We start from the raw sequence: 20,970 nt of genomic DNA, 5'->3' as shown, positions 1-20,970 counted from the left end.
CACAGGAGCAACCCTACAGGCAGCTGTTGCTGTGAGATAAACTTCCAAGCAGGAGGTGCTGAAAGATGAAGCTGATGAGGCAGGCAGGGGCCAAATCAAGAGGGGATGTGTGCCTCATGCAAAGGAGCCTGGGTTTCCACATCAGCATTTCAGAAAGGGAGCTGCCATCACCCCGAGCTCACTCCTGACCATCATGTCAGGTGTGGCTACCCTCCTGTCAACTGCATCACCATTGTGATTCTACTTTCATAAGCAATGACAAGTGTGAGTTCACTGTTATGACAAAGGATGTCGTTGCCAATTCTGAAACTGCTGTGGATGGCAGTGAGGCAGGATAGAGTGGAAGAGGCAAGACCGGGAGCTGGGCAAGACAAGTGAAGTATAATGGATGGCAGAGAGCTGTAGACCCTAGTCAGGAGGGCAGACAGTTAAGAAATGCATTGTGTGGACTGGGCGCGGTGGCTCACGCTTGTAATCCCAGCACTTTGGGAGGCCGAGGTGGGCAGATCACCTGAGGTCACGAGTTCGAGACCAGCCTGACCAACGTGCAGAAACCCTGTCTCTACTAAAAATATAAAATTAGCTGAGTGTGGTGGCACATGCCTGTAGTCCCAGCTACTCGGGAGGCTGAGGCAGGAGAATCGCTTGAACCTGGAAGGAAGAGGTTGCAGTGAGCCAAGATCACGCCATTACACTCTAGCCTGGGAAACAAGTGCAAAACTCTGTCTCAAAATAAAAAGAAAAGAAAAAAGAAATGCATTGTGTGGAGTGGGGCTGGGGGGTGAGGTGACCAGCTTGCCTATTCCACTCTATCCTGCCTCACTGCCATCCACAGCAGCTTCGGAATTGGCAACGACATCCTTTGTCATAACAGTGAACTCACACTTGTCATTGCTTATGAAAGTAGAATCACAGTGGTGATGTTCCTGCCCAGGCACTGAGGGGAAGTGAATGGTTTGGCAACAGGGTACAAAGGAAAAGGCAGAGCTGAAAATCTGGGCCTTGGAACAGCTTCATCAAGTCTGGTGAGGGAGACCCAATCCACTCAACTGCAGAATGTGCATGCCACCACTACACGGTGAACAGAGGACCAAGCTTTGCTGCTCTACCCACCATCACGGTAAGGGCACACATGCTGCTCCCCTGAATGCAGCCAGGTTCTGGGGAGCTCATCTGCAGCTTCGACTCATTCTGGCAGCCTGAATTTTTCTCAAATGCCAGTTGCATCTGGGAAGGTGAATCCACTGTGCCTGGGTTTGTCCCCTCTGCTATAACAGTGTTGCAACGTCACATGAAAGATTCCTATCATAATTTAACAATTTTCTAAATTATCTGGGAAGTTTATTTGGAGGTTTGGGAGTGCTCTAATGATGTACGATAAATCTCTGATGCAAAGATCTACAATCTTGCAATTTACTATAAGCATCTTTGAAGTACGTGAGTTATTAATTTAATCTTATATAAAGGTTATATACAGAATCTGTACCTCAGTATGCTTGGCTGTATCCACATAGAGGACTTCTAAAACACCAAAACTGTCTCATTATACATTATATAGACTTGCACATCATAATGGCAGTTAATAAAATGAAATTCTATGTTTTCCTTTTTATAGTTAAATTTTCCTTAAAAAAAAAATTTTCAGGAGATAAGCAAGAAAAATGCCTTGGCCTGGGAGATTAAAACATATCTGGCAAAATGAAAACATTGATGTAAATAACATGAAAATGGTTCTGTCTGGCTTTCCTGTGGCCCATTGTTAGAGATCAGATTGGCAGCTGCTTCCACAACTAATTGATTCTAGGAGATTTGGCAAGGCTTATACTTCTCTATCTCAGAAACTGGACAACTGCCCACTTTGTAAACACCAATGTAACAATATCCTTTAAAGTACTTAAAATGCATTGGGAAAAATCCCTATCAAATAAAAGATATACTTATGTAACTTATTATAGTACTTGATTTCAAATATTTACATATAAAATACTAATGCCTGTTCTGATAAATATCAAATTCACAAAGTATGTCAGTATGTGAACAGCATAATCTAAAGGCTTATGCTGGTGTCTTCCATTTGCCCTCTAAGGTCCACTCTCTATGGTTTTCCATGCAGCCCTGGACCCAGCAGGGGGATGTGGGTGCTGACCTAGGGTTTCCTTTGCCTTCTGGCTTCAGGTTGGGTTCAGCCAACCGGTGTGAGGTTATCAGCAAAATATCCATAGGTGGGAGGAGAATGGAGACAGGCATTTATTCTCCCCATGAGTGTTCTCTGAATTGATACTGAAGGCCATAGTTCCTGTCAGGTGACCCCTTCCATAGACCCCTCACCCCATGACCTTCAATCTTTGTGCTTAGAGGTAATAATAACTGTTCCCTGAGACTGCAAGCCCCAGAGAACTCCATCATCATTTGCCATCTTCTGTAAACTACCCGTGTATTTTAAATAGTTCTTTTTATTAAATTCTCCTCCAGTGATCCAAATTGAATTTTCCACCTTGAATGGTAACAGCGCTACTACTCTTTTCCTTTGTGTTGAAAAGGAAGCATGGGGCAAAAGGTGCTGAAATACAATCTCTGCTTATAAAAAAAAAAACAAAAAAAAAACAAAAAAAAAAACAAGCAATTCAGTACCACAAAGCTGCTATGTTAATACATCTCTTTTTCCTTCTTTTTCTTTTTCTTTCTTTTTTGTGTTTTTTTTTTTTTTTTGAGACAGAGTCTCCCTTTGTTGCCTGGGTTGGAGTGAAGTGGCACAACTCAGCTCACTGCAACATCCACTTCCCAGGTTCCAAGGATTCTCGTGCCTCAGCCTCCCAAGTAGCTGGGACTACAGGCATGCGCCACCAGGCCTGGCTAATTTGTTTTTTTGGGTTTTTTTTGTATTTTTAGTACAGATAGGGTTTCACCATGTTGCCCAGGGTGGTCCTGAACTCCTGAGCTCAGGCAATCAGCCCACCTTGGCCTACTGAAGTGTTAGGATTACAGGTATGAGCCCTGTGCCCAGCCTCCTTTTCTTTAAATAGAAGACAGTGCTCCAATTTCCAGTCAGCTCTGATCACTCTTTATTGTTGTTTTTTAAAATTAAAAAAAAAAAATAGAGATGGGGGGTCTCGCTATGCTGGCCAGGCTGGTCTCAAACTCCTGGCCTCAAGCGATCCACCCATCTCAGCCTCCCTGAGTGCTGGAATCACAGGTATGAACCACCATGCCCGGTCTCTAAGTCACTCTTGAGGTCAGTGCACCTGTAGCCTGTGAGAGTTTGTGGGATTATTCAGATATTGTTATTGCTTGGGTTGGACATTTTATACCCCCTTATGCAGCAGCCATCCTCTAATGTGAACTAGAAGGAGGAAAGTTTTTCTTTTCTTTTTTTTTTTTTTTTTTTGAGATGGAATTTCACTCTTGTTGCCCAGGCTGGAGTGCAATGGCACAATCTCGACTCACTGCAACCTGAAGGAGGAAAGTTTTTCTTACTATTATTGGACATCGTTAAATAAATTTTGTTGTGCGTGTCTTTGTTCCTTCCCCCCTTATTTTATCCTCTTATTCTCTAAACACATTCTGTCACATTAAAATGCTAGACACTAACAGCTGGAGACATAAAAGTTTAGCCTTTCATAGTAAAACAAAAAAATTATATGTATGTGCTCTAGACTGAATTGTGTTTCCCCAAAATTCACATGTTGAAGCCCTAACTTCCAACATGACTGACTTTGGAAATACAGCTTTTAGGAGGTAATTAAGGTTAATGAGGTCTGAAGGGTGGGGCTTATAGGATTAGTAGCCTTATATGAAGAGGAAGATCTCTCTCTCTCTCTCTCTGTTCACCACGTGAAGACACAATGAGAAGGCAGCTACCTGGGAGTCAGGGAGTGGGCCCTTATCAGGAACTCAATCAGCTGGCACCTTGATCTTGGACTTCCCAGCCTCTAAGACAGTGAGAAATAAATGTGTGGTTTAAGCCACCCAGTCTATGATATTTTCTTATAGCAGCCTGAGCTAAGACAGTGTGTGCCTCACTTATGTCTATTGAAAATACAGGCCAGGTGTGGTGGATCATGCCTGTAATCCCAGCACTTTGGGAGGCTGAGGTGGGAGGATCGCTTGAGTACAGGAGTTTGAGACCAGCTTAGGTAACACAGTGAGATCTCGTCTCTATTTATAAAAAATAAAGTAATTAAATAATTTTTAAAAAGGAAAATACAGAAAACATCCTATAATGTCATAGCAATGTATGTTACCTGCTTGGCATATTTGCTTCTTGTCCAAACTCCCCTCCCCCGCTTTTTTTTTGTTTGCTTTTTTTTTTTCTTTTTAGAGACAAGGTCTTGCTCTGTCACTCAGGCTGGAGTCCAGTGGCACAATCATAGTTCACTGTAACCTTGAACTCTTGGGCTCAAGAAATCCTCTCACCTCAGCCTTCTGAGGTGGGACTGCAGGTGCATGCTACCCAGGTAATTTTTTTTACAACCAGCTAATTTTTAAATTTTGTTTTTTGTAGAAATTGGGTCTCACTGTATTGACCAGGCTGGTCTTGAACTACTAGCCTCAAGTGATCCACTTGCCTCAGCCTCCCAAAGTGCTGAGGTTACAGGTGTGAGCCACTGCACCCAGCCCAACCTTCCTTTTTTATAAAAACTCATGCTGATTTACTTTTTTATTAAAATGATAGATGCTTACAAATAAAAACTCAGAGTGCATAAAAAGGCAAAAATGAAAATAAAAATCACACCACATCCCATTGCTGAGAATTAATCATAGTTATTAGTTGAGCACCATTTGACAGAACATTTTTTAAAATCATGTATGTGATTAAAGAAATAGCTAGAGAGGAGGAAATACTTTTGTAAAAATAGGACCATATGATAACTGTTTCATTGTTTGCTATTTGCCCTGAGGATCATTTTCAGAGGCTTCAAGTCACTGCTTTTTAATACTTTTAAGGCTTTTTAATAATTTCACTGGGGATAGAATCAGCAGAGGTCCTCATGCTGTCATGCCAGAAGTCAATCTGTCAGGCAAATTAAAACAAATTTGAAGTTTGTTTTAATCCCAGGAGGACTCTTCTTGGCTATCTCTTCTGGTTCTCTCTGGTGAACTAGATGGTTTTGTTCTGACTAATTAAGAGGAGATACCAACCTCCTCTTGTTTGCTTTACACCAAAATCTCCATTGTTTTCAAGGCACCCTTAGGCTTGAATGTCCCTACACCGTCTCAAAGTCAGTTCCTTTCTGCAGAACTTCAGGACTCTGTTCTTAAAGGCTGTCTCTCTGCTCATGGACAGAACATTTGAACCAGTACTGTGGTGCTGGATGAGGATAGTGGCTGCTGGCCTTTTTAGCTTGCCTGTCTTGGCATGGAACTTCTGCTCAATGAGTGAGCTGCAGCAGAGGTGATTGGGACCCTGGTAGTCTTGTTCTGCCAAGCCTAGGGTAGAACCTCTATCCTGGGAGTAGGGGCTAGGTAGAGGAAAGGAGTCCCCAACCTTTGGCCATACTCAGCAGAAATTTAGCTATCTTACTCCATTCAGGCTGCTGTAATAGAATACCACAGACTAGGAGCATATATACCACATAGATTTATTTTTCACACTTCTGAAGGCTGGGAAGTCAAAGATCAAGGTGCTAGCATATTCAGTGTCTGGTGAGAGCCTGATTCCTAGTTGATAGATGGCTGTATGGCAGAATGACCTCACATGGCAGAGGGGTGCAGCAGTTCTTTGGGGTGTCTTTTATAAGAGTACTAATACCATTCATAAGGTGTGCCCTCATGACCCAATAAACTCCCAAAGAGCTTGTGTTCTAATAACATCACCTTGGTGGTTAGGTTTCAAAATAAGAATTTGAGGAGAGACATAAACATTCATTCTACAGCATAAGCCTTGAGAACCAAAGTTGAGTGTTCTAATATAAAGAGAGAGGTGTAAGCTGTACCATTTTCTATGAACTAGCCTTGGAATTCACAAAATATTGCTTTTGAAATAGTCTACTCATTGGCAATGATTGACTAAGGCCAGCCTATTTTTATTTTTATTTTTTATTTTTATTACACTTTAAGTTCCAGGGTACATGTGCACAACGTGCAGGTTTGCTACATATGTATACATGTGCCATGTTGGTGTGCTGCACCCATTAACTCGTCATTTACATTAGGTATATCTCCTAATGCTATCCCTCCCTCCTCCCCCACCCCATGACAGGCCCTGGTGTGTGATGTTCCCCACCCTGTGTCCAAGTGTTCTCATTGTTCAATTACTACTTATGAGTAAGAACATATAGTGTTTGGTTTTCTGTCCTTGGGATAGTTTGCTCAGAATGATGGTTTCCAGCTTCATCCATGTCCCTACAAAGTACATGAACTCATCCTTTTTTATGGATGCATAGTATTCCATGGTGTATATGTGCCACATTTTCTTAATCCAGTCTATCATTGATGGACATTTGGGTTGGTTCCAAGTCTTTGCTATTGTGAATAGTGCCACAATAAATATACATGTGCATGTGTCTTTATAGCAGCATGATTTACAATCCTTTGGGTATACACCCAGTAATGGGATGGCTGGGTCAAATGGTATTTCTGGTTCTAGATCCTTGAGGAATTGCCACACTGTCTTCCACAATAGCTGAACTACTTTAGAGTCCCACCAACAGTGTAAAAGTGTTCCTATTTCTCCATATCCTCTCCAGCATTTGTTTCCTGACTTTTTAATGATTGCCATTCTAACTGGTGTGAGATGGTGTCTCACTGTGGTTTTGATTTGCATTTCTCTGATGGCCAGTGATGATGAGCATTTTTTTATGTCTGTCAGCTGCATAAATGTCTTCTCTTGAAAGTGTCTGTTCATATCCTTCACCCACTTTTTGATGGGGTTGTTTGATTTTTTCTTATAAATTTAAGTTCTTTGTAGATTCTGGATATTAGTACTTTTCAGATGGGTAGATTGTGAAAATTTTCTTCCATTCTGTAGGTTGCCTGTTCACTCTGATGGTAATTTCTTTTGCTGTCCAGAAGCTCTTTAGTTTAATTAGATCCCATTTGTCTATTTTGGCTTTTGTTGCCATTGCTTTTGGTGTTTTAGTCATGAAGTCCTTGCCCATGCTTATGTCCTCAATGGTACTGCCTAGGTTTTCTTCTAGGGTTTTTATGGCTTCAGGTCTAACAGTTAAGTCTTTAATCCATCTTGAATTAATTTTTGTATAAGGTGTAAGGAAGGGATCCAGTTTCAGCTTTCTACATATGGATAGCCAGTTTTCCCAGCACCATTTATTAAATAGGGAATCCTTTTCCCATTTCTTATTTTTGTCAGGTTTGTCAAAGATCAGATGGTTGTAGATGTGTGATATTATTTCTGAGGTCTCTGTTCTGTTCCATTGGTCTATATCTCTGTTTTAGTACCAGTACCATGCTGTTTTGGTTAGTGTAGCCTTGTAGTATAGTTTGAAGTCAGGTCGCATGATGCCTCCAGCTTTGTTCTTTTGGCTTAGGATTGTCTTGGCAATGCGGGCTCTTTTTTGGTTCCATATGAACTTTAAATTAGTTTTTTCCAATTCAGTGAAGAAAGTCATTGGTAGCTTGATGGAGATGGCATTGAATCTATAAATTACCTTGGGCAGTATGGCCATTTTCATGATATTGATTCTTCCTATCCATGAGCATGGAATGTTCTTCCATCTGTTTCTCTCCTATTTCGTTGAGCAGTAGTTTGTAGTTCTCCTTGAAGAGGTCCTTCACATCCCTTGTAAGTTGGATTCCTAGGTATTTTATTCTCTGAAGCAATTGTGAATGGGAGTTCACTCATGATTTGGCTCTCTGTTTGTCTGTTACTGGTGTATAGGAATGCTTGTGATTTTTGCAGATTGATTTTGTATCCTGAGACTTTGCTGAAGGTGCTTATCAGCTTAAGGAGATTTGGGGCTGAGACGATGGTGTTTTCTAAATATACAATCATGTCATCTGCCAACAGGGACAATTTGACTTCCTCTTTTCCTAATTGAATACCCTTTATTGCTTTCTCCTCCCTGATTGCCCTGGCCAGAACTTCCAACACCATGTTGAATAGGAGTGGTGAGAGAGGGCATCCCTGTCTTGTGCCAGTTTTCAAAAGGAATGCTTCCAGTTTTTGCCCATTCAGTATGATATTGGCTGTGGGTTTGTCATAAATAGCTCTTATTATTTTGAGATACGTTCCATCAATACCTAGTTTATTGAGAGTTTTTAGCATGAGGGGCTGTTGAATTTTGTCAAAGGCCTTTTCTGCATCTATTGAGATAATCATGTGGTTTTTGTCTTTGGTTCTGTTAATATGATAGATTACATTTATTGATTTGCATATGTTGAACCAGGCTTGCATCCCAGGGGTGAAGCCAACTTGATCATGGTAGATAAGCTTTTTGATGTGCTGCTGGATTCGGTTTGCCAATATTTTATTGAGGATTTCTGCATTGATGTTCATCAGGGATATTGGTCTGAAATTCTCTTTTTTTGTTGTGTCTCTGCCAGGCTTTGGTATCAGGATGATGCTGGCCTCATAAAATGAGTTAGGGAGGATTCCCTCTTTTTCTATTGATTGGAATAGTTTCAGAAGGAATGGTACCAGCTCCTCTCGGTACCTCTGGTAGAATTCAGCTGTGAATCTGTCTGGTCCCGGACTTTTTTTGGTTGGTAGGCTATTAATTATTGCCTTAATTTCAGAGCCTGTTATTGGTCTATTCAGGGATTCAACACCTTCCTGGTTTAGTCTTGGGAGGGTGTATGTGTCCAGGAATTTACCCATTTCTTCTAGATTTTTCTAGTTTATTTGCATAGAGGTGTTTATAGTATTCTCTGATGGTAGTTTGTATTTCTTTGGGATTGGTAGTGATATCCCCTTTATCATTTTTTATTGCATCGATTTGATTCTTCTTTTCTTCTTTATTAGTCTTGCTAGTGGTCTATCAATTTTGTTGATCTTTTAAAAAAACCAGCTCCTGGATTCATTGATTTTTTGAAGGGATTTTCGTGTCTGTATCTCCTTCAGTTCTGCTCTGATCTTAGCTATTTCTTGCCTTCTGCTAGCTTTTGAATGTGTTTGCTCTTGCTTCTCTATTTCTTTTAATTGTGATGTTAGGGTGTCAATTTTAGATCTTCCCTGCTTTCTCTTGTGGGCATTTAGTGCTATAAATTTCCCTCTACACACTGCTTTAAATGTGTCCCAGAGATTCTGGTATGTTGTGTCTTTGTTCTCATTGGTTTCAAAGAACATCTTTATTTCTGCCTTCATTTCATTATGTACCCAGTAGTCATTCAGGAGCAGGTTGTTCAGTTTCCATGTAGTTTAGTGGTTTTGAGTGAGTTTCTTATCCTGAGTTCTAATTTGATTGCACTGTGGTCTGAGAGACAGTTTGTTATAATTTCTGTTCTTTTGCATTTGCTGAGGAGTGCTTTACTTCCAACTATGTGGTCACTTTTGGAATAAGTGTGATGTGGTGCTGAGAAGAATGTATATTCTGTCGATTTGGGGTGGAGAGTTCTGTAGATGTCTATTAGGTCTGCTTGGTGCAGAGCTGAGTTCAATTCCTGGATATCCTTGTTAACTTTCAGTCTCGTTTATCTGTCTAATGTTGACAGTGGGGTGTTAAAATCTCCCATTATTATTGTGTGGGAGTCTAAGTCTCTTTGTAGGTCTCTAAGGGCCTGCTTTGTGAATCTGGGTGCTCCTGTATTGGGTGCATATATACTTAGGATAATTAGCTCTTCTTGTTGAATTGATCCCTTTACCATTATGTAATGGTCTTCTTTGTCTCTTTTGATCTTTGTTGGTTTAAAGTCTACTTTATTAGAGACTAGGATTGCAACCCCTGCTTTTTTTGTTTTCCATTTGCTTGGTAGATCTTCCTCCATCCCTTTATTTTGAGCCTATGTGTATCTCTGCACGTGAGATGGGTCTCCTGAATACAGCACACTGATGGGTCTTGACTCTATCCAATTTGCCAATCTGTGTCTTTTAATTGGAGCACTTAGCCCATTTACATTTAAGCTTAATATTTTTATGTGTGAATTTGATCCTGTCATTACGATGTTAGCTGGGTATTTTGCTTGTTAGTTGATGCAGTTTCTTCCTAGCATCGATGGTCTTTACAATTTGGCATGTTTTTGCAGTGGCTGTTACTGATTGTTCCTTTCCATGTTTAGTGCTTCCTTCAGGAAGGTCTGGTGGTGACAAAATCTCTCAGCATTTGCTTGTCTGTAAAGGATTTTATTTCTCCTTTACTTATGAAGCTTAGTTTGGCTGGATATGAAATTCTGGGTTGAAAATTCTTTTCTTTAAGAATGTTGAATATTGGCCCCCACTCTCTTCTGGCTTGTAGAGTTCCTGTTGAGAGATCTGCTATTAGTCTGATGGGCTTCCCTTTGTGGGTAACCTGACCTTTCTCTCTGAGGGCAGCCTATTTTTAAAGGGACGGGACTTAGACTCTACCTCTTGATGGAAGGGCATCAAAGAATTTGTGGACACATTTTTAAACCATGACTACATATGCATAGATACCTAGGAAGCACAATGTTGCAGCATGTTACCATTTGAAAATTTTAAGTGAAAGGTGTATGAATATTTGGCATTCTACTCTTTTCATATTCATGTATGTTTGAAATTTTTCAAAATAAAAAGCTGGGAGGGAAATGTTACTCTGCAGTTGTCCAGCCTGATTTTTTTCCCCATTTGTAGCCAATTTGCTTTTTGCCTGGATGCTTGAATAACTTTCTTTAAGTTGTATATTCTAGTTATAAAGTGTCTCAATAAATTTTCCTGGACCGCAATCTGTGCCTCTATCTAGAGGTTCATTTTTTTTCTTCTAGGTAATCACCTTTATTATATCTTCTGAATTCTTCTGTTCCGTATTTTGGGGTACTTTGCATTTAGGACACCAATTGTCCTCATGTTGGATCATTTCTACATTCTGATTCTGTGGGCTTCATTGTATTTGCTTTAATTTATTTTCTTTTCAGCTGATGTATTGTTATGATCTTAAGATTTTCTTTTAACTTAGTTTCCAGTGGTGTCTTTTCTATTCCTTCCAATTTGTACTTCAGTGTGTTGAATGGTGTTGTTTGGATCCTCACTTTGTATTTTTAAGTGTGATGATCTCCATTTATCTGTTTCTGTTGCTGCTGTTTATATTCTTCTCTATGAGGTCTTATTTTAAATTAGTTAGTGTATATATAATGTATATACACAAATACACAGTTTATTACTATTCCTTTAATCATGTATTCTCCCAGGTCAGTTTCTTTATCAATCTTTGCAGGGTTTCTTCCTTTCTTGCCTTCCTCTTCATTTTCTTTCTTTGTTAGATGCCCTGAACCAATGTTCTGCTTTTTCACAATTTCACGGAGTGGTCCATCCCTTTAGGGAATACACCTAACCTTTAGGTAACTTTCCCAGTGGGAAACTAGACTGACTTAGAGCCATGGCTACGAAGAGAGAAAAAAGAAAGGCTATTTTCCAGTTGTTAATCTTCAGGGTTTCAATTATCAGATGTGTGGCTTTTCAAATGACTTCAGGGGTGGTGTGTGATTAGGAGCAAGGCTACTTACCCTCTCTGCTCCAGAATCCTTCATTTTCCTCCTTGATACCACTTTTTAAAGTTTATTGCATTCCACTGTCTCCCTTTCCTTGTTGGCAATTATTATTGATTTTTTGGGGAGAGGTTTTCTTTTTTTAAAACTGATTTTGGGGGCATCTTGTTAAGAAGTAGGGGAAGAAAAACTGTGAGGCAGTCTCAATTCTTTTAAACTTAAAAGTCCATCTCTTCGACAGCATCATATTTATATTTTTTAAGCAGGCTACAAGAAGAAGGAAATACTTTTCACAAGAAAAAGATCCTAGTCCTTTGAGCTGGAAGTGATCTCAGAAGCCATCCACTTTTGGGCTGGGGGCAGCGGCTCATACCTGTAATCCCAGCACTTTGGGAGGCTGAGGGGGGTGGATGACCTGAGGTCAGGAGTTCAAGACCAGCCTGGCCAACATGGCGAAACCCAATTTCCACTAAAAATACAAAAATTCACTGGGTGTGGTGGCACATGCCTGTAATCCCAGCTACTCAGGAGGCTGAGGCAGCAGAATTGCTTGAAACTAGGAGGCAGAGGTTGCAGTAAGCCGTGGCTGCACCACTGCACTCCAGCCTGGGTGATGAAGCAAGACTCCATCTCAGAAAAAAAAAAAAAGCCACCCACTTTCCAAGTTCACAGAGCCATTTAATGACTGAGGAGAAGGTCTCCATCTTTTTTTTTTTCCATCTTCCCTTGTCTCATGTATGGGTGCCGTTTTAGACATCAGAAAGAGAGACTGAGAGAGAAAGAGAGGGAGCGAGAAGTTTCGCATGTTGAGTACCTTCCTTTCCTGCCTCTATTCATATTACATAGCACTGGGCCTTTGTTAGGGGCAGCTCTGGTGGCACAGCAATTGGGGCTCTGACTGTAATACTAAAAAAGTATATATTGGATATAGACTCAATATGGTAAAGAAAGAACACGAGGAAAATTTTAAGACTTTTTCTTCTTCCTCTCTTCTCTGATTTAAAACAAATAAATCAACCAACACCACCAGAACTACATATCATTTGAGGACATGAAACATTGAAAAAGGGAAGAGTTTGATTTTCTGAAATGATTTGTCTCAGCTGCTATGACTGCTTGTGAGAATTAAGAAATTATCCCAGTGAGAACTGTATTACAAGTACATGCAATGGATTTTAATTATGTCAGCTGGAAAAAGACTTTTAAAAGCAAGCCAAAGGACCGTAGATTAATAGGAAATGTAAAAATATAATCTGCCTTGGGTCAGATCTGAACAGTGAGGCATCTCAGAATGTACCCCATCTATTTTAATGGGCCCTCCGTCTTCTGAATGAAGACTTTTCGGCACCAGAGATCTATGAAGCTTTCCCAAAACTTATTGAACCAGCTGGTCACTTGTCATTGGTCAAAACTTTAGAATAAATGTTTCCCCAAATGCCCAGAAATGCAATCCTGTTGTTTACAGAGATCCTCAATCCTAATTCTACAATGAGGCTCTTAGTTAATTCTGACTTGGGGACATCCAGAAGTTAACCTTGACACCTAGCTGTAAGAACAAGCACAAAGTAGAAATACAAAAAATAAAAATAAAATCTTTTCTTTCAAAGTCAGCTGGGTATGAAAAATGTGGAATTCATAAATAATCTAGAATTGTTCATGTGATGGTGTAACACGAGGAAATTAAACAGTGATGGATACAATTTTCTTCCACCCTCCTAAGGTCTCTGGCTGGAACTGACTAATACAGATTAACAAGAGAAAAGCATACAATATTAATAATTTTTTCTACCTGTGCATGGGAATCCTCACAAGAAAAATGAAGACCCAAAGATGCAGTTAGAACTAAATGCTTATATACCATATTGGACAGAGTAGTAAATTGTGAAAATATGACAAGAAAAAGGGGCTTAGATTTGGGCAATGAATCATGGGCCCCGTCCCAGCTCGGAGCGGATGAGCCACCCCAGCGGTGAACGGGGAGGAGGCGGGAACTGAAGAAGCAGGTTGCGCCGCCCGGGCACGCGCGCCCCCCACCCACCGCCCCGCCCCGCCCGTGGTCGGCGGGAGCCCGGGAGGGAGGAAGACGCGGAGAAGAGACTAGGAAGATATTGGTAAGCGCAACAAGCTTTGTTTGTACAGATGTCTCTTGTCTTTGACTTCTCATGTCTAGGGATAAGAATGTTTCTTTCCTCTTGGTGTAGTAAGGACATCTCTCACATGGGACTTCTATCTTCTGCTTTCAGGAAGAAAAAGGAAGGCCAGTGTGCCCTTCTTGCACCTGCTGTTTCTTAAGCACTTTTCACTCAAAAGAATCAATATGCTATAGTGGCATGTTTTGAGGTGGTGTGCTCTGAACTCCTACCCTACCCAGTATCTATACTCTCATTCTCCCTTACAAATAGAACTCCTATAGTCTGTTAAAAGAAAAACTTTATCCTAATTAAATTTAACAGTGTTTACTTGAGCAAAGAATGATTCCACCAATCAGGGAGCCTCCCCAGCCAGAGTAGGTTCAGAGACACTTCAGCACAGCCATGTGGTGGAAGATTTATACAAAGAAAAAGGAAGTGATGTACAGAAAAGGAAGTGAGGTATAGCAACAGCTGGATTGGTTACAGTCAGCGTTTGCCTTATTTGAACACGGTTTGAGCAGCTGGCCCCCTTTCATCAGCCATAAGTCAGTGACTGGCACAAAAGTAGATTACAGTCTGTTTACACCTTCATTTAGGTTATAGTTTGTGACTTACAGAGAAACCTTTAGGCACAACTTAAAATATGTATGGAGGCAACTTTAGGCTAAACTTAAGTCTTGAGGATGCAATGTAACTGTCAGGCTTCTGAGCCCAAGCTAAGCCATCATATCCCCTGTGACCTGCATGTATACATCCAGATGGCCTGAAGTAACTGAAGAATCACAAAAGAAGTGAAAATGGCCTGTTCCTGCCTTAACTGATGACATTATCTTGTGAAATTCCTTCTTCTGGTTCATCCTGGCTCAAAAGCTCCCCCACTGAGCACCTTGCAACCCCCACCCCTGCCCGCCAGAGAACAACCCCCTTTGACTGTAATTTTCCTTTACCTACACAAATCTTATAAAACGGCCCCACCCCTATCTCCCTTAGCTGACTGTCTTTTCAGACTCAGCCCGCCTGCACCTAGGTGAAATAAACAGCCCTGTTGCTCACACAAAGCCTGATTGGTGGTCTCTTCACATGGACATGAGTGAAATTTGGTGCTGTGACTCGGATTGGGGGACCTGCCTTGGGAGATCAATCCCCTGTCCTCCTGTTCTTTGCTCCATGAGAAAGATCCACCTACGACCTCTAGTCCTCAGACTAACCATCCCAAGGAATATCTCACCAATTTTAAATCAGGTAAGCGGCCTCTTTCTACTCTCTTCTCCAACCTCTCTCACTGTCCCTCAACCTCTTTCTCCTTTCAATCTTGGAGCCACACTTCAATCTTTCCCTTCTCTTAATTTCAGTTCCTTTCCTTTTCTGGTGGAGACAAAAGAGACGCGTTTTATCTGTGAACCCGAAACTCCGGCACCAGTCACAGAATATGGAAGACAGTCTTCCCTTGGTGTTTAATCACACAGGGATGCCTGCTTGATTATTCACCCACATTTCATTGGTGTCTGATCACCACGGGGACACCTGCCTTGGTCATTCACCCACATTCCCTTGGTGGCAAGTCAATTGCGGGGACGCCTGCTTTGGCTGCTCACCCACATTGCAGCCCAGGGCTGCTCACCCACCCCTTCTCTCCGTGTCTCTACCCTCTCTTTTCTCTCCACTTTCCTGGGGGCAAGCACCCCCCACCCCTTCTCTCCATGTCTCTACCCTCTCTTCTCTGGACTTGCCTCCTTCACTATAGGCAACCTTCCACCCTCCATTCCTCCTTCTTCTCCCTTAGCCTGTGTTCTCAAAACCTCAACTCACACCTGACTTAAAACCTAAATGCCTTATTTTCTTTCGCAATGCCACTTAACCCCAGTACAAACTCGACAGTGGTTCCAAATAGCCAGAAAACGGCACTTTCGATTTTTCCATCCTACAAGATCTAAATAATTCTTGTTGTAAAATGGGCAAAAGGTCTGAGGTGCCTGACATCCAGGCATTCTTTTACACATCGGTCCCTCCCTAGTCTCTGTTCCCAATGCAACTCATCCCAAATCTTCCTTCTTTCCCTCCCGTCTCTCCCCTCAGTCCCAACCCCAAGTGTTGCTGAGTCTTTCCAATCTTCCTTTTTTACAGACCAATCTGACCTCTCCCCTCCTCCCCAGGCTGCTCCTCACCAGGTCGAGCTAGGTCCCAATTCTTCCTCAGCCTCCGCTCCTCCACCCTATAATCCTTTTATCACCTCCTCTCCTCGCACCTGGTCCAGCTTACAGTTTTGTTCTAGTCCGGCTTATAGTTTTCGTTCCGTGACTAGCCCTCCCCCACCTGCCCAGCACTTTCCTCTTAAAAAGGTGGCTGGAGCTAAAGGCATAGTCAAGGTTAATGGTTTTTCTTTATCCAACCTCTCCCAAATCAGTTAGAATTTAGGCTCTTTTTCATCAAATATGAAAAACCCAGCCCAGTTCATGGTCTGTTTGGCAGCAACCCTGAGATGCTTTACAGCCCTAGACCCTGAAAGATCAGAAGGCAGTCTTATTCTCAATATACATTTCATACCCAATCTGCTCCCAACATTAAATAAAGCTCCAAAAATTAAAATCCGGCCCTCAAACCCCACAACAGGACTTAATTAACCTCGCCTTCAAGGTGTACAATAATAGAGTAGAGGCAGCCAAGTAGCAACGTATTTCTGAGTTGCAATTCCTTGCCTCCACTGTGAGACAAACCCCAGCCACATCTCCAGCACACAAGAACTCCAAACACCTGAACCGCAGCTGCCGGGTTCCTCCAGAACCTCCTCCCCCAGAAACTTGCTACAAGTGCCAGAAATCTGGCCACCGGGCCAAGGAATGCCTGCAGCCCGGGATTCCTCCTAAGCTGTGTCCCATCTTTGCGGGACACCACTGAAAGTCGGGTGGTTCAACTCACCTGGCAGCCACTTCCAGAGCCCCTGGAACTCTGGCCCAAGGCTCTCTGACTGACTCCTTTCCAGATCTTCTCGGCTTAGTGGCTAAAGAATGACGCTGCCCGATCGCCTTGGAAGCCCCCTAGACCATCATGGACGCCGAGCTTTGGGTAACTCTCACAGTGGAGGGTAAGTCCATTCCCTTCTTAATGAATACGGAGGCTACCCACTCCACATTACCTTCTTTTTAAGGGCCTGTTTCCTTTGCCTCCATAACTGTTGTGGGTATTGATGGCCAGGCTTCTAAAACTCTTAAAACTCCCCAACTCTGGTGCATTCTTTTATGCACTCCTTTTTAGTTATCTCCACCTGCCCAGCTCCCTTATTAGGTCGAGACATTTTAACTAAATTATCTGCTTCCCTGACTATTCCTGGGCTACAGCCACACATCACTGCCGCCTTCTCCCCCAGCTCAAAGCCTCCTGCACATCCTCCCCTTGTATCTCCCCACCTTAAACCACAAGTATAGGACACCTCCACTCCCTCCCTGGCAACCGATCACATGCCCTTACTCCGCTCAACACCAATATTCCATCCCACAGCACACTTTAAAAGGATTAAAGCCTGTCATCACTCTCCTGTTACAGCATGGCCTTTTAAAGCCTATAAACTCTCCTTATAGTTTCCCCATTTTACCTGTCCCAAAACCAGACAAGGCTTACAGGTTAGTTCAGGATCCACGCCTTATCAACCAAATTGTTTTGCCTATCCACCCCATGGTGCCAAACCCATATACTCTCCTATCCTCAACACCTCCCTCCACAACCCCTCCACAACCCATTATTCTGTTCTGGATCTCAAACACGCTTTCTTTACTATTCTTTTGCACCCTTCATCCCAGCCTCTCTTCGCTTTCACTTGGACTGACCCTGACACCCATGAGGCTCAGCAAATTACCTGGGCTGTACTGCCACAAGGCTTCACAAACAGCCCCCATTACTTCAGTCAAGCCCAAATTTCTTCCTCATCTGTTACCTATCTCAGCATAATTCTCATGAAAACACACACCCTCTGCCTGCCAATCGTGTCCGACTGATCTCTCAAACCCCAATCCCTTCTACAAAACAACAACTCCTTTCCTTCCTAGGCATGGTTAGTGCGGTCAGAATTCTTACACAAGAGTGGGGACCATGCCCTGTAGCCTTTCTGTCCAAAGAACTTGACCTTACTGTTTTAGCCTAGCCCTCATGTCTGCGTGTAGCGGCTGCCGCTGCTTTAATACTTTCAGAGGCCCTCAAAATCACAAACTATGCTCAACTCATTCTACAGTTCTCATAACTTCCAAAATCTATTTTCTTCCTCATACCTGACACATATACTTTCTGTGTGGGGAAAAGAAAGCGAGATCAGATTGTTACTGTGTCTGTGTAGAAAGAAGTAGACATAGGAGACTCCATTCTGTTCTGTATTAAGAAAAATTCTTCTGCCTTGAGATGCTGTTAACCTGTAACCCTACCCCCAACCCTGTGATCCCTGAAATGTGTGCTGTGTCAACTCAGAGTTAAATGGATTGTGCAGGGTGTGCTTTATTAAACAAATGCTTAAAGGCAGCATGCTTGTTAAGAGTCATTACCATTCCCTAATCTCAAACCACTTCCTAATCTCAAGTACCCAGAGACACAAAATACTGCGGAAGGCTGCAGGGACCTCTGCCTAGGAAAGCCAGGTATTGTCCAAAGTTTCTCCCCATGTGATAGTCTGAAATATGGCCTCGTGGGAAGGGAAAGACCTGACCGTCCCCCAGCCCAACACCCGTAAAGGGTCTGTGCTAAGGAGGATTAGTAAAAAAGGAAGGAACATCTCTTTGCAGTTGGCATAAGAGGAAGGCTTCTGTCTCCTGCTCGTCTCTGGGCAATGGAATGTCTGGGTGTAAAGCCGATTGTATATTCCATCTACTGAGATAAGGGAAAACCACCTTAGGGCTGGAGGTGGGACATGCTGGCAGCAACACTGCTCCTTAAGGCATTGAGATGTTTATGTATATGCACATCAAAAGCACAGCACTTTTTTCTTTACCTTGTTTATTATGCAGAGACATTTGTTCACGTGTTTACCTCCTGACCTTCTCTCCACTATTGTCCTGCCATGCCCGATAATGATCAATAAATACTAAGGGAACTCAGAGGCTGGTGCCAGCGTGGATCCTCTGTATGCTGAACGCCAGTCCCCTGGGCCCCCTTTTTCTTTCTCTATACTTTGTCTCTGTGTCTCTTTCTTTTCCAAGTCTCTCGTTCCACCTAACGAGAAACACCCACAGGTGTGGAGGGGCAACCCACCCCTTCATTTCTGCCGCCCCCCACTACCTCTCAGCAAGCTGAACTCATTGTCTTAACTCGAGCCCTCACCCTTGATATGCATCAATATGTATACTGACTCTAAATATGCCTCCCATATCCTGCACCACCATGTTGTTATATGGGCTGAAAGACATTTCCTCACTAGGCAAGGGTCCTCCATCATTAATGCCTCTTTAATAAAAACTCTTCTCAAGGCCGCTTTACTTTCAAAGGAAGCTGGAGTCATTCACTACAAGGGCCATCAAAAGGTATCAGATCCCATGCTCAGGACAATGCTTATGCTGACAAGTTAGCTAAAAAAGCAGCTAGCTTCCAACTTCTATCCCTCAAGGCAGTTTTTCTCCTTCTCATCTGGCCACTCCCACGTACTCCCCCACTGAAACTTTCACCTATCAATCTCTTCCCACACAAGGCAAATGGTTCTTGGAACAAGGAAAATATCTCCTTCCAGCCTCACAGGCCCATTCTATTCTGTCATCATTTCATAACCTCTTCCATGTAGCTTACAAGCCGCTAGCCCATCTCTTAGAACCTCTCATTTCCTTTCCATCGTGGAAATCGATCCTTCAGGAAATCACTGCACAGTGTTCCATCTGCTATTCTAATACCCCTCAGGGATTGTTCAGGCCCCGTCCCTTTCCTACTCATCAAGCTCGGGGATCTGCCCCTGCCCAGGACTGGCAAATTGACTTTACTCACATGCCCCGAGTCAGATAACTAAAATACCTCTTGGTCTGGGTAGACACTTTCACTGGATGAGTAGAGGCCTTTCCCACAGGGTCTGAGAAGGCCACCGCGGTCATTTCTTCCCTTCTGTCAGACGTAATTCCTCAGTTCAGCCTTCCTGCCTCTACACAGTCCGATAACGGACCGGCCTTTATTAGTCAAATCACCCAAGCAGTTTCTCAGGCTCTTGGTATTCAGTGAACTAATGGTCTTTTAAAAACACACCTCACCAAGCTCAGCCACCAATTTAAAAAGGACTGGACAACACTTTTACCACTTGCCCTTTTCAGAATTCAGGCCTGTCCTCAGAATGCTACAGGGTACACAGCCCATTTACGCTCCTGTATAGATGCTCCTTTTTATTAGGCCCCAGTCTCACTCCAGACACCAGACCAACTTGGACTGTGCCCCAAAAAACTTGTCATCCCTACTATCTTCTGTCTAGTTATACTCCTAGTCACCGTTCTCAACTACTCATAAATGCCCTGCTCTTATTTACACTGCCGGTTTATACTGTTTCTCCAAGCCATCACAGCTGATATCTCCTGGTGCTATCCCCAAACTACCACTCTTAACTCCCTCTTAAAGTAAATAAATAATCTTTGCTGGCAGGACTATGCTGAACCTCCTTAGGCACTCTCTAATTGGATGTCCTGGGTCCTCCCAATTCTTAGTCCTTTAATACCTGTTTTTCTCCTGGTCTTATTCCGTTCTTTTTTCAATTCATATAAAACCGTATCCAGGCCATCACCAATAATTCTATATGACATATGTTTCTTCTAACAACCCCACAATATCACCCCCTTACCACAAAATCTTCCTTCAGCTTAATCTCTCCCACTGTGGGTTCCCACGCCGCCCCTAATCCCGCTCGAAGCAGCCCTGAGAAACATCACCCATTATCTCTCCATAACACCCCCAAAAATTTTCGCCACCCCAACACTTTACCACTATTTCGTTTTATTTTTCTTATTACTATAAGAAGACAGGAATGTCAGGCCTCTGAGCCCAAGCTAAGCCATCATATCCCCTGTGACCTGCATGTATACATCCAGATGACCTGAAGTAACTGAAGGATCACAAAAGAAGTGAAAATGGCCTGTTCCTGCCTTAACTGATGACATTACCTTGTGAAATTCCTTCTCCTAGCTCATCCTGGCTCAAAAGCTCCCCCACTGAGCACCTTTCAACCCCCCCATCCCTGCCTGCCAGAGAACAACCCCCTTTGACTGTAATTTTCCTTTATCTACCCAAATCTTATAAAACGGCCCACCCCTATCTCCCTTAGCTGACTGTCTTTTCGGACTCA

The 20,970-nt window shown here is 42.7% G+C and overlaps 1 protein-coding gene and 1 long non-coding RNA gene across 5 annotated transcripts in view; one reads left to right on the top strand and one right to left on the bottom strand.

Moving 5' to 3' along the window:
* Nucleotides 1–20,970, top strand: part of SKA1 (spindle and kinetochore associated complex subunit 1) — a 52,961-nt gene that overhangs the window by 11,498 nt on the left and 20,493 nt on the right. The window contains exons 2-4 of one of the 4 annotated variants that reach the window (XM_058438341.1): nucleotides 967–1,120; nucleotides 14,692–14,927; nucleotides 16,666–16,767. The gene's annotated coding sequence lies outside the window, so the exon portion shown is untranslated. Of the gene's footprint in view, nucleotides 1–966; nucleotides 1,121–13,597; nucleotides 13,665–13,695; nucleotides 14,928–16,665; nucleotides 16,768–20,970 lie in introns of those variants that run through there. The other 3 variants (XM_058438343.1, XM_058438342.1, XM_032152287.2) reach the window with 3 other exon arrangements.
* LOC131383440 (uncharacterized) overlaps nucleotides 1–20,970 on the bottom strand; it is a 46,182-nt gene that overhangs the window by 20,168 nt on the left and 5,044 nt on the right. The window lies entirely within an intron of this gene.

The sequence above is a fragment of the Hylobates moloch genome, unplaced genomic scaffold (assembly GCF_009828535.3).
Source record: "Hylobates moloch isolate HMO894 unplaced genomic scaffold, HMol_V3 SCAFFOLD_5, whole genome shotgun sequence".
Lineage (NCBI taxonomy): Eukaryota > Metazoa > Chordata > Mammalia > Primates > Hylobatidae > Hylobates > Hylobates moloch.
The sequence above is the reverse complement of the archived record's forward strand: the minus strand, read 5'-3'. Positions and strand labels throughout refer to the sequence as shown.